The 17,859-nt window shown below is 36.4% G+C and overlaps 1 long non-coding RNA gene across 1 annotated transcript; it reads right to left on the bottom strand.

The window, feature by feature from the left end:
• Nucleotides 1–16,297: 16,297 nt before the first annotated feature.
• LOC144361811 (uncharacterized) lies at nucleotides 16,298–17,603 on the bottom strand. Its single transcript, XR_013422471.2, has 4 exons — nucleotides 17,531–17,603; nucleotides 16,834–16,953; nucleotides 16,538–16,640; nucleotides 16,298–16,317 (listed from the first exon to the last, which is right to left on the bottom strand). It is a non-coding gene; the product is annotated as an uncharacterized LOC144361811 (long non-coding RNA).
• Nucleotides 17,604–17,859: the final 256 nt, after the last annotated feature.

Consider the following 17,859-nt stretch of genomic DNA (forward strand, 5'->3'; position numbering starts at 1 on the left):
TATCCAAGGTAGTGAAATTAAACGGTACCCACCGAAAAATACACAGGGTCAGAACCCTGACCAACATATTGAAATAAAGTCCAAGATTGGTCGGTTATGTACGTACTTATCCTGAGTGACTTCTGACCCATTTTTACACGTAGCCAGGGTAATGAAATTAAACGGTACCCACCGAAAAATACACAGGGTCAGAACCCTGACCAACACATTGAAATAAAGTCCAAGATTGGTCGGTTATGTACATACTTATCCAGAGTGAATGCATACCCATTTTAACACGTAGCCCAGTATAATGAAATTAAACGATACCTACCGAAAAATACACAGGGTCAGAACCCTGACCAACATATTGAAATAAAGTCCAATATTGGTCGGTTATGTACGTACTTATCCAGTGTGAATTCATAACCATTTTAACACGTAGCCAGGGTAATGAAATTAAACGGTACCCACCGAAAAATACACAGGGTCAGAACACTGACCAACATATTGAAATAAAGTCCAAGATTGGTCGGTTATGTACGTACTTATCCAGAGTGACTTGATACCCATTTTAACACGTAGCCAGGGTAGTGAAATTAAACGGTACCCGCCGAAAAATACACAGGGTCAGAACCCTGACCAACATATTGAAATAAAGTCCAAGATTGGTCGGTTATGTACGTACTTATCCATAGTGAATTCATACCCATTTTTAACACGTAGCCAGGGTAATGAAATTAAACGGTACCCACCGATAAATACACAGGTCAGAACCCTGACCAACATATTGAAATAAAGTCCAATATTGGTCGGTTATGTACGTACTTATCCAGAGTGAATTCATACCCATTTTAACACGTAGCCAGGGTAGTGAAATTAAACGGTACCCACCGAAAAATACACAGGGTCAGAACCCTGACCAACATATTGAAATAAAATTCAAGATTGGTCGGTTATGTACGTACTTATCCAGAGTGAATTCATACCCATTTTAACACGTAGCCAAGGTAGTGAAATTAAACGGTACCCACCGAAAAATACACAGGGTCAGAACCCTGACCAACATATTGAAATAAAGTCCAAGATTGGTCGGTTATGTACGTACTTATCCAGAGTGACTTCTGACCCATTTTAACACATAGCCAGGGTAATGAAATTAAACGGTACCCACCGAAAAATACACAGGGACAGAACCCGGACCAACACATTGAAATAAAGTCCAAGATTGGTCGGTTATGTACGTACTTATCCAGAGTGAATTCATACCCATTTTAACACGTAGCCAGGGTAGTGAAATTAAACGGTACCCACCGAAAAATACACAGGGTCAGAACCCTGACCAACATATTGAAATAAAGTTCAAGATTGGTCGGTTATGTACGTACTTATCCAGAGTGAATTTATACCCATTTTAATACGTAGCCAAGGTAGTGAAATTAAACGGTACCCACCGAAAAAATACACAGGGTCAGAACCCTGACCAACATATTGAAATAAAGTTCAAGATTGGTCGGTTATGTACGTACTTATCCAGAGTGAATTCATACCCATTTTAACACGTATCCAAGGTAGTGAAATTAAACGGTACCCACCGAAAAATACACAGGGTCAGAACCCTGACCAACATATTGAAATAAAGTCCAAGATTGGTCGGTTATGTACGTACTTATCCAGAGTGAATTCATACCCATTTTAACACGTAGCCAGGGTAGTGAAATTAAACGGTACCCACCGAAAAATACACAGGGTCAGAACCCTGACCAACATATTGAAATAAAGTTCAAGATTGGTCGGTTATGTACGTACTTATCCAGAGTGAATTCATACCCATTTTAACACGTATCCAAGGTAGTGAAATTAAACGGTACCCACCGAAAAATACACAGGGTCAGAACCCTGACCAACATATTGAAATAAAGTCCAAGATTGGTCGGTTATGTACGTACTTATCCAGAGTGACTTCTGACCCATTTTAACACATAGCCAGGGTAATGAAATTAAACGGTACCCACCGAAAAATACACAGGGACAGAACCCGGACCAACACATTGAAATAAAGTCCAAGATTGGTCGGTTATGTACGTACTTATCCAGAGTGAATTCATACCCATTTTAACACGTAGCCAGGGTAGTGAAATTAAACGGTACCCACCGAAAAATACACAGGGTCAGAACCCTGACCAACATATTGAAATAAAGTTCAAGATTGGTCGGTTATGTACGTACTTATCCAGAGTGAATTTATACCCATTTTAATACGTAGCCAAGGTAGTGAAATTAAACGGTACCCACCGAAAAATACACAGGGTCAGAACCCTGACCAACATATTGAAATAAAGTTCAAGATTGGTCGGTTATGTACGTACTTATCCAGAGTGAATTCATACCCATTTTAACACGTATCCAAGGTAGTGAAATTAAACGGTACCCACCGAAAAATACACAGGGTCAGAACCCTGACCAACATATTGAAATAAAGTCCAAGATTGGTCGGTTATGTACGTACTTATCCAGAGTGAATTCATACCCATTTTAACACGTAGCCAGGGTAGTGAAATTAAACGGTACCCACCGAAAAATACACAGGGTCAGAACCCTGACCAACATATTGAAATAAAGTTCAAGATTGGTCGGTTATGTACGTACTTATCCAGAGTGAATTCATACCCATTTTAACACGTATCCAAGGTAGTGAAATTAAACGGTACCCACCGAAAAATACACAGGGTCAGAACCCTGACCAACATATTGAAATAAAGTCCAAGATTGGTCGGTTATGTACGTACTTATCCAGAGTGACTTCTGACCCATTTTTACACGTAGCCAGGGTAATGAAATTAAACGGTACCCACCGAAAAATACACAGGGTCAGAACCCTGACCAACACATTGAAATAAAGTCCAAGATTGGTCGGTTATGTACGTACTTATCCAGAGTGAATGCATACCCATTTTAACACGTAGCCAGTATAATGAAATTAAACGATACCTACCGAAAAATACACAGGGTCAGAACCCTGACCAACATATTGAAATAAAGTCCAATATTGGTCGGTTATGTACGTACTTATCCAGAGTGAATTCATACCCATTTTAACACGTAGCCAGGGTAGTGAAATTAAACGGTACCCACCGAAAAATACACAGGGTCAGAACCCTGACCAACATATTGAAATAAAGTCCAAGATTGGTCGGTTATGTACGTACTTATCCAGAGTGAATTCATACCCATTTTAACACGTAGCCAGGGTAATGAAATTAAACGGTACCCACCGAAAAATACACAGGGTCAGAACCCTGACCAACATATTGAAATAAAGTCCAAGATTGGTCGGTTATGTACGTACTTATCCAGAGTGAATTCATACCCATTTTAACACGTAGCCAGGGTAGTGAAATTAAACGGTACCCACCGAAAAATACACAGGGTCAGAACCCTGACCAACACATTGAAATAAAGTCCAAGATTGGTCGGTTATGTACGTACTTATCCAGAGTGACTTCAGACCCATTTTAACACGTAGCCAGGGTAGTTAAATTAAACGGTACCCACCGAAAAATACACAGGGTCAGAACCCTGACCAACACATTGAAATAAAGTCCAAGATTGGTCGGTTATGTACGTACTTATCCATAGTGAATTCATACCCATTTTAACACGTAGCCAGGGTAATGAAATTAAACGGTACCCACCGATAAATACACAGGTCAGAACCCTGACCAACATATTGAAATAAAGTCCAATATTGGTCGGTTATGTACGTACATATCCAGAGTGAATTCATACCCATTTTAACACGTAGCCAGGGTAGTGAAATTAAACGGTACCCACCGAAAAATACACAGGGTCAGAACCCTGACCAACATATTGAAATAAAATTCAAGATTGGTCGGTTATGTACGTACTTATCCAGAGTGAATTCATACCCATTTTAACACGTAGCCAAGGTAGTGAAATTAAACGGTACCCACCGAAAAATACACAGGGTCAGAACCCTGACCAACATATTGAAATAAAGTCCAAGATTGGTCGGTTATGTACGTACTTATCCAGAGTGACTTCTGACCCATTTTAACACATAGCCAGGGTAATGAAATTAAACGGTACCCACCGAAAAATACACAGGGTCAGAACCCTGACCAACACATTGAAATAAAGTCCAAGATTGGTCGGTTATGTACGTACTTATCCAGAGTGAATTTATACCCATTTTAACACGTAGCCAAGGTAGTGAAATTAAACGGTACCCACCGAAAAATACACAGGGTCAGAACCCTGACCACCATATTGAAATAAACTTCAAGATTGGTCGGTTATGTACGTACTTATCCAGAGTCAATTCATACCCATTTTAACACGTATCCAAGGTAGTGAAATTAAACGGTACCCACCGAAAAATACACAGGGTCAGAACCCTGACCAACATATTGAAATAAAGTCCAAGATTGGTCGGTTATGTACGTACTTATCCAGAGTGACTTCTGACCCATTTTTACACGTAGCCAGGGTAATGAAATTAAACGGTACCCACCGAAAAATACACAGGGTCAGAACCCTGACCAACACATTGAAATAAAGTCCAAGATTGGTCGGTTATGTACGTACTTATCCAGAGTGAATGCATACCCATTTTAACACGTAGCCAGTATAATGAAATTAAACGATACCCACCGAAAAATACACAGGGTCAGAACCCTGACCAACATATTGAAATAAAGTCCAATATTGGTCGGTTATGTACGTACTTATCCAGAGTGAATTCATACCCATTTTAACACGTAGCCAGGGTAGTGAAATTAAACGGTACCCACCGAAAAATACACAGGGTCAGAACCCTGACCAACACATTGAATTAAAATCCACGATTGGTCGATTATGTACGTACTTATCCAAAATGAATTCATACCCATTTTAACACGTAGCCTGGGTAGTGAATTTAAACGGTACCCACCGAAAAATACACAGGGTCAGAACCCTGACCAACATATTGAAATAAAGTCCAAGATTGGTCGGTTATGTACGTACTTATCCAGAGTGACTTCTGACACATTTTTACACGTAGCCAGGGTAATGAATTAAACGGTACCCACCGAAAAATACACAGGGTCAGAACCCTGACCAACACATTGAAATAAAGTCCAAGATTGGTCGGTTATGTACGTACTTATCCAGAGTGAATGCATACCCATTTTAACACGTAGCCAGTATAATGAAATTAAACGATACCCACCGAAAAATACACAGGGTCAGAACCCTGACCAACACATTGAAATAAAGTTCAAGATTGGTCGGTTATGTACGTACTTATCCAGAGTGAATTCATACCCATTTTAACACGTATCCAAGGTAGTGAAATTAAACGGTACCCACCGAAAAATACACAGGGTCAGAACCCTGACCAACATATTGAAATAAAGTCCAAGATTGGTCGGTTATGTACGTACTTATCCAGAGTGACTTCTGACCCATTTTTACACGTAGCCAGGGTAATGAAATTAAACGGTACCCACCGAAAAATACACAGGGTCAGAACCCTGACCAACACATTGAAATAAAGTCCAAGATTGGTCGGTTATGTACGTACTTATCCAGAGTGAATGCATACCCATTTTAACACGTAGCCAGGGTAGTGAAATTAAACGATACCCACCGAAAAATACACAGGGTCAGAACCCTAACCAACATATTGAAATAAAGTCCAATATTGGTCGGTTATGTACGTACTTATACAGAGTGAATTCATACCCATTTTAACACGTAGCCAGGGTAGTGAAATTAAACGGTACCCACCGAAAAATACACAGGGTCAGAACCCTGACCAACACATTGAATTAAAGTCCAAGATTGGTCGGTTATGTACGTACTTATCCAGTGTGAATCCATAACCATTTTAACACGTAGCCAGGGTAATGAAATTAAACGGTACCCACCGAAAAATACACAGGGTCAGAACACTGACCAACATATTGAAATAAAGTCCAAGATTGGTCGGTTATGTACGTACTTATCCAGAGTGACTTCATACCCATTTTAACACGTAGCCAGGGTAGTGAAATTAAACGGTACCCACCGAAAAATACACAGGGTCAGAACCCTGACCAACATATTGAAATAAAGTACAAGATTGGTCGGTTATGTACGTACTTATCCAGAGTGAATTCATACCCATTTTAACACGTAGCCAGGGTAATGAACCAATGCATTGCCCGATATTAAATGTTAACTAACGTCTTAGTACATAAGTATAAGCATATGTCCACAGTTATGTCTGTAGGTGTAACATACCTGCATGCAAAATAAAGTCCAAGATTGGTCGGTTATGTACGTACTTATCCAGAGTGACTTCAGACCCATTTTAACACGTAGCCAGGGTAGTTAAATTAAACGGTACCCACCGAAAAATACACAGGGTCAGAACCCTGACCAACACATTGAAATAAAGTCCAAGATTGGTCGGTTATGTACGTACTTATCCATAGTGAATTCATACCCATTTTAACACGTAGCCAGGGTAATGAAATTAAACGGTACCCACCGATAAATACACAGGTCAGAACCCTGACCAACATATTGAAATAAAGTCCAATATTGGTCGGTTATGTACGTACATATCCAGAGTGAATTCATACCCATTTTAACACGTAGCCAGGGTAGTGAAATTAAACGGTACCCACCGAAAAATACACAGGGTCAGAACCCTGACCAACATATTGAAATAAAATTCAAGATTGGTCGGTTATGTACGTACTTATCCAGAGTGAATTCATACCCATTTTAACACGTAGCCAAGGTAGTGAAATTAAACGGTACCCACCGAAAAATACACAGGGTCAGAACCCTGACCAACATATTGAAATAAAGTCCAAGATTGGTCGGTTATGTACGTACTTATCCAGAGTGACTTCCGACCCATTTTAACACATAGCCAGGGTAATGAAATTAAACGGTACCCACCGAAAAATACACAGGGTCAGAACCCTGACCAACACATTGAAATAAAGTCCAAGATTGGTCGGTTATGTACGTACTTATCCAGAGTGAATTCATACCCATTTTAACACGTAGCCAGGGTAGTGAAATTAAACGGTACCCACCGAAAAATACACAGGGTCAGAACCCTGACCAACATATTGAAATAAAGTTCAAGATTGGTCGGTTATGTATGTACTTATCCAGAGTGAATTTATACCCATTTTAACACGTAGCCAAGGTAGTGAAATTAAACGGTACCCACCGAAAAATACACAGGGTCAGAACCCTGACCACCATATTGAAATAAACTTCAAGATTGGTCGGTTATGTACGTACTTATCCAGAGTCAATTCATACCCATTTTAACACGTATCCAAGGTAGTGAAATTAAACGGTACCCACCGAAAAATACACAGGGTCAGAACCCTGACCAACATATTGAAATAAAGTCCAAGATTGGTCGGTTATGTACGTACTTATCCAGAGTGACTTCTGACCCATTTTTACACGTAGCCAGGGTAATGAAATTAAACGGTACCCACCGAAAAATACACAGGGTCAGAACCCTAACCAACACATTGAAATAAAGTCCAAGATTGGTCGGTTATGTACGTACTTATCCAGAGTGAATGCATACCCATTTTAACACGTAGCCAGTATAATGAAATTAAACGATACCCACCGAAAAATACACAGGGTCAGAACCCTGACCAACACATTGAAATAAAGTCCAAGATTGGTCGGTTATGTACGTACTTATCCATAGTGAATTCATACCCATTTTAACACGTAGCCAGGGTAATGAAATTAAACGGTACCCACCGATAAATACACAGGTCAGAACCCTGACCAACATATTGAAATAAAGTCCAATATTGGTCGGTTATGTACGTACATATCCAGAGTGAATTCATACCCATTTTAACACGTAGCCAGGGTAGTGAAATTAAACGGTACCCACCGAAAAATACACAGGGTCAGAACCCTGACCAACATATTGAAATAAAATTCAAGATTGGTCGGTTATGTACGTACTTATCCAGAGTGAATTCATACCCATTTTAACACGTAGCCAAGGTAGTGAAATTAAACGGTACCCACCGAAAAATACACAGGGTCAGAACCCTGACCAACATATTGAAATAAAGTCCAAGATTGGTCGGTTATGTACGTACTTATCCAGAGTGACTTCCGACCCATTTTAACACATAGCCAGGGTAATGAAATTAAACGGTACCCACCGAAAAATACACAGGGTCAGAACCCTGACCAACACATTGAAATAAAGTCCAAGATTGGTCGGTTATGTACGTACTTATCCAGAGTGAATTCATACCCATTTTAACACGTAGCCAGGGTAGTGAAATTAAACGGTACCCACCGAAAAATACACAGGGTCAGAACCCTGACCAACATATTGAAATAAAGTTCAAGATTGGTCGGTTATGTATGTACTTATCCAGAGTGAATTTATACCCATTTTAACACGTAGCCAAGGTAGTGAAATTAAACGGTACCCACCGAAAAATACACAGGGTCAGAACCCTGACCACCATATTGAAATAAACTTCAAGATTGGTCGGTTATGTACGTACTTATCCAGAGTCAATTCATACCCATTTTAACACGTATCCAAGGTAGTGAAATTAAACGGTACCCACCGAAAAATACACAGGGTCAGAACCCTGACCAACATATTGAAATAAAGTCCAAGATTGGTCGGTTATGTACGTACTTATCCAGAGTGACTTCTGACCCATTTTTACACGTAGCCAGGGTAATGAAATTAAACGGTACCCACCGAAAAATACACAGGGTCAGAACCCTAACCAACACATTGAAATAAAGTCCAAGATTGGTCGGTTATGTACGTACTTATCCAGAGTGAATGCATACCCATTTTAACACGTAGCCAGTATAATGAAATTAAACGATACCCACCGAAAAATACACAGGGTCAGAACCCTGACCAACATATTGAAATAAAGTCCAATATTGGTCGGTTATGTACGTACTTATCCAGAGTGAATTCATACCCATTTTAACACGTAGCCAGGGTAGTGAAATTAAACGGTACCCACCGAAAAATACACAGGGTCAGAACCCTGACCAACACATTGAATTAAAGTCCACGATTGGTCGATTATGTACGTACTTATCCAAAATGAATTCATACCCATTTTAACACGCAGCCTGGGTAGTGAATTTAAACGGTACCCACCGAAAAATACACAGGGTCAGAACCCTGACCAACATATTGAAATAAAGTCCAAGATTGGTCGGTTATGTACGTACTTATCCAGAGTGACTTCTGACACATTTTTACACGTAGCCAGGGTAATGAATTAAACGGTACCCACCGAAAAATACACAGGGTCAGAACCCTGACCAACACATTGAAATAAAGTCCAAGATTGGTCGGTTATGTACGTACTTATCCAGAGTGAATGCATACCCATTTTAACACGTAGCCAGTATAATGAAATTAAACGATACCCACCGAAAAATACACAGGGTCAGAACCCTGACCAACACATTGAAATAAAGTTCAAGATTGGTCGGTTATGTACGTACTTATCCAGAGTGAATTCATACCCATTTTAACACGTATCCAAGGTAGTGAAATTAAACGGTACCCACCGAAAAATACACAGGGTCAGAACCCTGACCAACATATTGAAATAAAGTCCAAGATTGGTCGGTTATGTACGTACTTATCCAGAGTGACTTCTGACCCATTTTTACACGTAGCCAGGGTAATGAAATTAAACGGTACCCACCGAAAAATACACAGGGTCAGAACCCTGACCAACACATTGAAATAAAGTCCAAGATTGGTCGGTTATGTACGTACTTATCCAGAGTGAATGCATACCCATTTTAACACGTAGCCAGGGTAATGAAATTAAACGGTACCCACCGAAAAATACACAGGGTCAGAACACTGACCAACATATTGAAATAAAGTCCAAGATTGGTCGGTTATGTACGTACTTATCCAGAGTGACTTCATACCCATTTTAACACGTAGCCAGGGTAGTGAAATTAAACGGTACCCACCGAAAAATACACAGGGTCAGAACCCTGACCAACATATTGAAATAAAGTACAAGATTGGTCGGTTATGTACGTACTTATCCAGAGTGAATTCATACCCATTTTAACACGTAGCCAGGGTAATGAACCAATGCATTGCCCGATATTAAATGTTAACTAACGTCTTAGTACATAAGTATAAGCATATGTCCACAGTTATGTCTGTAGGTGTAACATACCTGCATGCAAAATAAAGTCCAAGATTGGTCGGTTATGTACGTACTTATCCAGAGTGAATTCATACCCATTTTAACACGTAGCCAGGGTAGTGAAATTAAACGGTACCCACCGAAAAATACACAGGGTCAGAACCCTGACCAACACATTGAAATAAAGTCCAAGATTGGTCGGTTATGTACGTACTTATCCAGAGTGAATTCATACCAATTTTAACACGTAGCCAGGGTAGTGAAATTAAACGGTACCCACCGAAAAATACACAGGGTTAGAACCCTGACCAACACATTGAAATAAAGTCCAAGATTGGTAAAGTCCAAGATTGGTCGGTTATGTACGTACTTATCCAGAGTGAATTCATACCCATTTTAACACGTAGCCAGGGTAATGAAATTAAACGGTACCCTCCGAAAAATACACAGGGTCAGAACCCTGACAAACATATTGAAATAAAGTCCAAGATTGGTCGGTTATGTACATGTGTGCATGTGTGTACTTGGCTAAATATATTTTTTGTGAAATAAAAAAAAGCACTAATAAACGCGAAATTTACATAAAGTAGAAATCAGCGTAAACGCTGCCACACGTTGTCGGACTAGCTCATTTATCACTGACCCATCCATTAATCTTAAGGTAATAGTCATAGGGAATTCAACAATGTACAATGCACATCAACCATACACATGAGACAACATACATTTACACACATACAAAGTACATTGAGCACAGTGGTACATAAAATAATATGCGATACGAGATGGTATAATCAGTCATGCACAACAATTAATGTATAAAAGAATAATATGTGGACATCGATGTTATGACCAACACGTTTTTTGGCCTGATAATATTTACTGCCGCTAGCATCAGTAATAAGTAGTCACATACTAAAACATTTACAACGAGAATCAGTTACATGTGATAAAGATTTAATATATTCTTCACTAAACAATTGTTACATTAGAAAAACGTGTAGTAATGTTGTAATATATTTGGAAAAAAACACCGATTTTGAAAAGAAAGCTCAGAAATATATTAAAAATAATTCATCACGAAATGTTATTTTATTAAAAATACTGCATTTTCATCCATCAAAAAGAAAGATTTTTCAAAACTATAGTCCGGACAACCTTATTTAATGAAGCATATATACGCGTATATATGTGGTTATGTCATGTAATATCTGAAATATAACCATCGAATGTTGAAGCAATGACAACAACTGTTGCACGACCATAGTCATTTTATTCACATCAAATCCAGATGGGTGGCAGATTAGATAACTTGTATAGATATACTTCCATTTCACTCGTGATTCGTGATGCCTCTTTGAAAAGCAAGGCAAATGAATTATATCAGCATGTCAAACAACACAATAAATGATATAACCATGTCAAGAAATTAAATACTGCAATAATATATTCTCTACTGATAGCTAGTAAGTCTCCTCCAAAAGTTATATATTAATATATGTATATATTGATATCAATATACTCAAAGCTAGCACGCTTAATATTACATTAAATACTCACGAATGTTCATACTACAAAAATAACATCGACAAAAAAAAATTTCAAAAACTGGCAAACAATCAAACCTTGTTGGTGGAATTGTAATATCACGAACAATTATACGAATATTATTGAAGTTAACAATAATAGTGAACAAACCAGTCGCTTGATACCATAATATTCACTATATTATAAAATTAATTTAACTTTGAACTATACTACTATCCTGAAATAATACTTGAATATACAATTTTTTTTTATTTTCATCTTTTCTATTGTGACCATATTATATAATCACAATATTACAAAAACTTCCAACCTAAGATTAAACCATGGCATTTCAATCTCAAAATCCATTGTATAGTGTCTTTTATCGTTTATTCTTTTAATTTAAGTATTAAGTTAGTCTTGACTGTACTTTCTTTTAGTCTCGGACTCAATGTAATTGGATACAATTTCCAATTGCTGACGGTCGTTTAGAATACCTGTCGGGGTAGCTTCTTCCATAACGTCTTCAATCAAAAGAAAAGCGCCGAAGTACGAATACTAAAAGAAATAATGAAACGGATAAGAAATATCGCGACGGCAGCTGCTGGCTTTTTACATGCAAGTCAACGCTGTACTTATTACTGTACAAGTTATTAATTCATTACATTTATAAATGTGGTTGTTTATACCACGATTGTACGTTTGGGTAAGAGCTAACATATGCAATCAAATTGGGGACTTACACTTCCCTTTTTATCAGTAACACAACTATTAGCACATATATTCCCATGACATAACGCATCTTTATGAAGAACTACAAGAGCATCACTTATGTCTTGAATCATGTGTTCAACATCAGTTTTGTAGCACGCTGAATATTTTTCCATCCGATATTTCGACATGCTCCTTAAACTGCGGAAAATCGAAGTGCGGCACAACCGAGTGCTGAGTATGAAACGATATTGCATGTGTATAAATTCTGCGCCTATAAAATATTAAACAAATAATACAATCAATCATTTAGAATAATAAAATTGTTGATTCCTTAACGTTATACCTTACATCGCAAATGTACTTACTTAATTGTCTAAGCAATCAACAAATCAAACAAATACCAACGGTAATCATAACTGATGAGTATCAAAATAGATTTAATAAAAGAGTTGTTAAGACATTAAGACATTATCATACAAATATTATTAAATATAAATTTCTCACCAATTGTCATTCTCCGTTCTTTCATACGTTGTTTTTCTCGGATTGCACTTATGTTGATGAACGTAAAATCATTAGACATTGCTGTGTACAACACTGGATTAATGACCGAATTAAAAGGGAGAACAACTGCAGCCACCCAAGGATATATTATACCAGCTATCGGTACACCAGAAGCACCAAGCAAAGAAGCAATGAATATGGGCACTTGACAGAAGACATTCGAAAATACAATTGTAAACATTCTACTTAGTATTTTCATGTTCTTGACTTTACGTGTGCTCCTGACGACACTTCCAATATGACGTGTGGCATTAAAAATGATTATGTAGCTAATGCAAATCACTATGACAAGAAACAAATTTATCAATGGAAAAAACGTTACAGAGTATTCCCATCCTGGGGGGTGGTCGTGACGAAACGGTAGAGGTAAACAGATGCTGCTCATTCCATAAAAGCTATCACCAAAGTAAGAGATGCCAGATATAGGCAGTAATACCATTAATAACGTCATAATAATTCCAACTGAGACAAAAATAAGTGCAGATAATTTGTTCATTTTCCAGCTTTTGTATGGAAAGGCGATAACCAAGCATCGATCAACTGTCATCAATGTTAATATGAACATTGAACATTGACTGGAGAACATGACAAGAATTCCAATAAACTTACAAACTACACCCTGTCTCCACACAATATCATATACGTGATATAGATTTCCAAAAACCACATCAGCGATTGCAATTATAAATAAATATATACCAATCATGACATCACATACAGTCAATATAATGAGAAACAAAGTTTCTACTTTTATAATTCTGTTTTTTACTATTTTCTGTAGTCTCCAAATAAAAGATCCGACATTAAGGACAAGTGTCGCTCCTGCGACAATCCAAATAATTACTCGTAAGAGTGTATTTCTGAGAAGTCCACCACATGATGAAATCATATTTGGCATTGGTAAACAATTCTTCAAATCCATAATATGTTTTTTGGCAATGCAGCAAAATACATATTCGTCCGTATATCTGTGTAAAAATACATTTCTTTAATACCAATGAAATTAATTATTTTAAATATAAGGTTGTGCATGACTAAATAAACATAAAACGTAATAGTACTCACAAAGTATGTAAATACTTCATAGCAGTGAATGCATTGTCTGATATAAGTTTGAATTCGTTCCAGCGAATATCTCTGTAGAATATAATGTATAGTTGTGTCAATTCGAATGAAAAAGGACATGAATAGGTAAAGTGTTGTGTTCGTTTAGTTACTTACAAATATCGCAGTCGCCTAAGTGATTGAAATATTGAACTCGACAATCGCTCTAGACTGTTATTCTGCAGGTGCCTGAAAGAGCACAAGGGGATGAATATACATTAGGTGATCGTGTGATTTCATATTCATTAAACGAGTGAATTAATTGTAATAGTTTTGTAGCTTTTTACTACACAAATTTGATAAATATTACACTGTCACAACCATATCTTGTTTATAACACTCGTTTTGGGAAACTACTATCAGAATAGTTCCAGCAAGGCACTTTTACTAAATTGCTGGTAAAACCATTCACTGCGCAGTAATACTATTAATTTAATAGAGGTTTTTTTTCTTTGAAAATATCAAATTTCCTTTTTTTTCCATATTCTCTTATACGAATATATGAAGCATGCATTTTACTAAGAAAACAATTGTATAGATGGTTTAGGAGGGGTAATACATTTTGAATAAATCTGAGATACAGTGTATTTTATATTTTTTGTGATTTTTCACGCTTAAGTAAACATCGGTAGTTGGGGTTAGTCTAGAGAGTTGATCTCGACTCCAAGCTGCTTCATGACGGTGATTTTTGGCATAGGTATTCTCTAATAGCTGCTAATGAAATCCGGCAAAGATAGTTTGTCTACCACTTTGACTTTAGAAAATACGAGACAAGTATCCCTTTTGTGAACTATGACACGGGGTATCATATTTCAAAACAACGTTGACGATGTTTTTAAAAAGCGTTATGAGGTAAAAATCTAGGTCACGCAACAGTAGACGAACTGGGAAATTAAATTCAAACCTTCTATAGTATCTCTGAATTCCGCGAACATCATTTATGTGGCCTTATTTCGGTTTCTTCGAAAATAACCTCTCTATTTGCATAGTGATCACGTGATTACACGGTACCATTTTTTTGTTGGAATATTTATTTCATATTCTTTGAAAAAATAAACTTTCTAAAAATATATAACTTGATGGCATTCAATGAATATTTTACTTCAAAAATGTGCTATGCAATTGCAATAGCAATAACATCTACTACATCCTTAACACGAAAACGTATGTTGAAAAATTAAACTATCTAACAATGCTCATAAACAAAATATAGTGAACAGTTTGTGCATTCAGATTTGGTGTAACATGGTAAGATTATACATGGCCTTATGTTACTTATAGTGCACGATACAGGTGATAAATGGATATCCAATACTCGATGCTTTCTAATAAATTTCTATAGGGCATATATTATAGAACATTTGCAAAAAAACAAATAAAACAACAAGAACCAAGACTATCCTGAATCTGGCATAGCAAACATTATATTATTATCGATGTTATTATTGTAATTCCCACAATTTCGAAATAGTTATACTATGGTTCATATGACTGACGAGTTTAACTTATGGCAACATAGTTAATATAAATGTTGCTGTAAAATCATAGAAATGTGTGTCATGTAAATATGGTCTAACATCAAGGATATTGATGTTCTTTAAGCCTGTCGTCAATGGGAAATATTGAAATAGTTATGAAGACGGATAATACTTATCTTACAGATGCAATAGATTATTCATTCCATTGAACAATTCATCAAATAATTCTTCTAGACTATTGGAAGAGATGTCCCTGTAACAAGAAATGTTGTTCACAGGATCGCATATAAACCAAATTTTGTGGGATACATTATATAGAAATTTGTATTCAACTATATATCAGTCAATCCAATGAAATCCCAAAATTGAGAGACATTTTGAAATTCTGTATACAAATAATGGCTAACAATTTCATCAATTATAAGCAGATCTAAAAAAAATACTTGGATTTATTATCAAGTTTCGAATTAATGAAAATTAATGAAGAAGTAGCTGAGAACTAATATTGGTTCTACTCACGTAATATATTATATTCATATTATGGTTTTTAGATTGATATATTATTATGAATGTTTGGGTTTCACTTTATTATACACATTCATGTAATATCCATGAAAACATATTTCAATTCATTTGAAGCAAGTCATACTTACAATTCCCCTAAATATTGCATGTCATTCCCGAACTGAATCAGACTTTCATTTCCATTTCTTTTCATATTACTAATGTTGCTAAAAGATAAAGAACAATATGATTCCAAAATAGTTTGTTTATGGATATTCAAATGCTAAGATATATTTTTTTTTACGAAAACAGAAAAGAACTTAATGTTTCTTAACAGGTGGAAGACGTCATTGACAAACATTCCCTAATCCATTCATGCTTATATGTTACTTTTTGAGTTTAATGATTTACCTGTCCGTGTACAATTATAATTTACACGCAACTTACACACTTCGACTATTCCCATGTAATTGTGTAAATGGAAAAAAAGGTTCGCTTGCACAGTTTACGTCATAACTTTTACACTCGCACTCCACTGGACAATTGAAATCTGAAATAGGAGATATATACTAATAAACATTCCAATAGCTGTTTTGATTTACATCGACATATCGAACATATGGGTTTGAAAATATAGAGAGCTCCTGAAGTTATTTTATTATCAATCATGAAACTAAAAGTCGGCACACGTATTATATTGTCTGATGTTGTCATTGTTTATTTGTTAAACAATTGAATCTTACCACAGTATTGTTCATCGCCACCATCTTTACAGTGCTTAATTCCGTCACATATATAATCTTTTGCAACACAGATGTTTTCATTTTTACATTTAAAAGTTCCTTTGATACATTTGTATGTTTCTGTAAAAGATTGTATTACTGTGCAATTGAATAGGCTGTAACAAGGAATGTTCACTAATATCTACACGACAGTGAATGACAATAATCGATTTCCGAAAGGTATTAGTCAGATGAAAACTGTAATTTTCAAAACAATAGATTAATTGATTGGAATATGTAACTTTACATAATTAACAGTTGACCCACATCGCAAATGGTTTCACGTAAATAAACATGATCTGTACCTGAGTTACATACAAATGTCACCCATGTCGTGCACAGCTTTCCACGATGACTGGATTAATTGAAAATGCATATATGTCATTCCATTTTTGTTATATTTAATCAACTGACATAGTGTGATCACAATTCTATATTGTTACATTGATTTGTATTTTTCCATTTACTTAGCACTAATTATCTACTTATTAATATGTATGCCATTTAGTGCTCAAATAATTATATACTTACCTTAAATGTATATATTTACTTATGTGAGCTGTTACAATTGTGAAAAAAAACACTTTTGCATTTGCTTAGGTAAACGATATGTGTCTTACATATCGCAAAATGAAAATAGTTATGAGTTTCAGCTTACCGCAGTTGTGTTCATCTTCTTTGCTAGGACAGTCGACTACATCATTGCATATTCTATGGATAGGAATGCAATAACTATTCTGACACTTGTACGTACCACTTTGGCAGACTGCATTACCTTAAAAATTCCGAAAATGCAGATAATTCAATGTCCGCAATGTCTTAACAAGAAATAACTAATATATGTATTTGTAATGATAATGGTTATAGAATTGATTGTCGGCGATTGAGCTTAATATGGTTTTCAGTTACATGATCAAATAAATATATACAATTGTATAAATGCTTCTAATTGTTTGTAAATACAAAGTAGTTTGTTGCAATTTTACC

Source organism: Saccoglossus kowalevskii, chromosome 12, assembly GCF_978046115.1.
Source record: "Saccoglossus kowalevskii chromosome 12, keSacKowa6.1, whole genome shotgun sequence".
In the NCBI taxonomy this organism is placed as follows: Eukaryota; Metazoa; Hemichordata; class Enteropneusta; family Harrimaniidae; genus Saccoglossus; species Saccoglossus kowalevskii.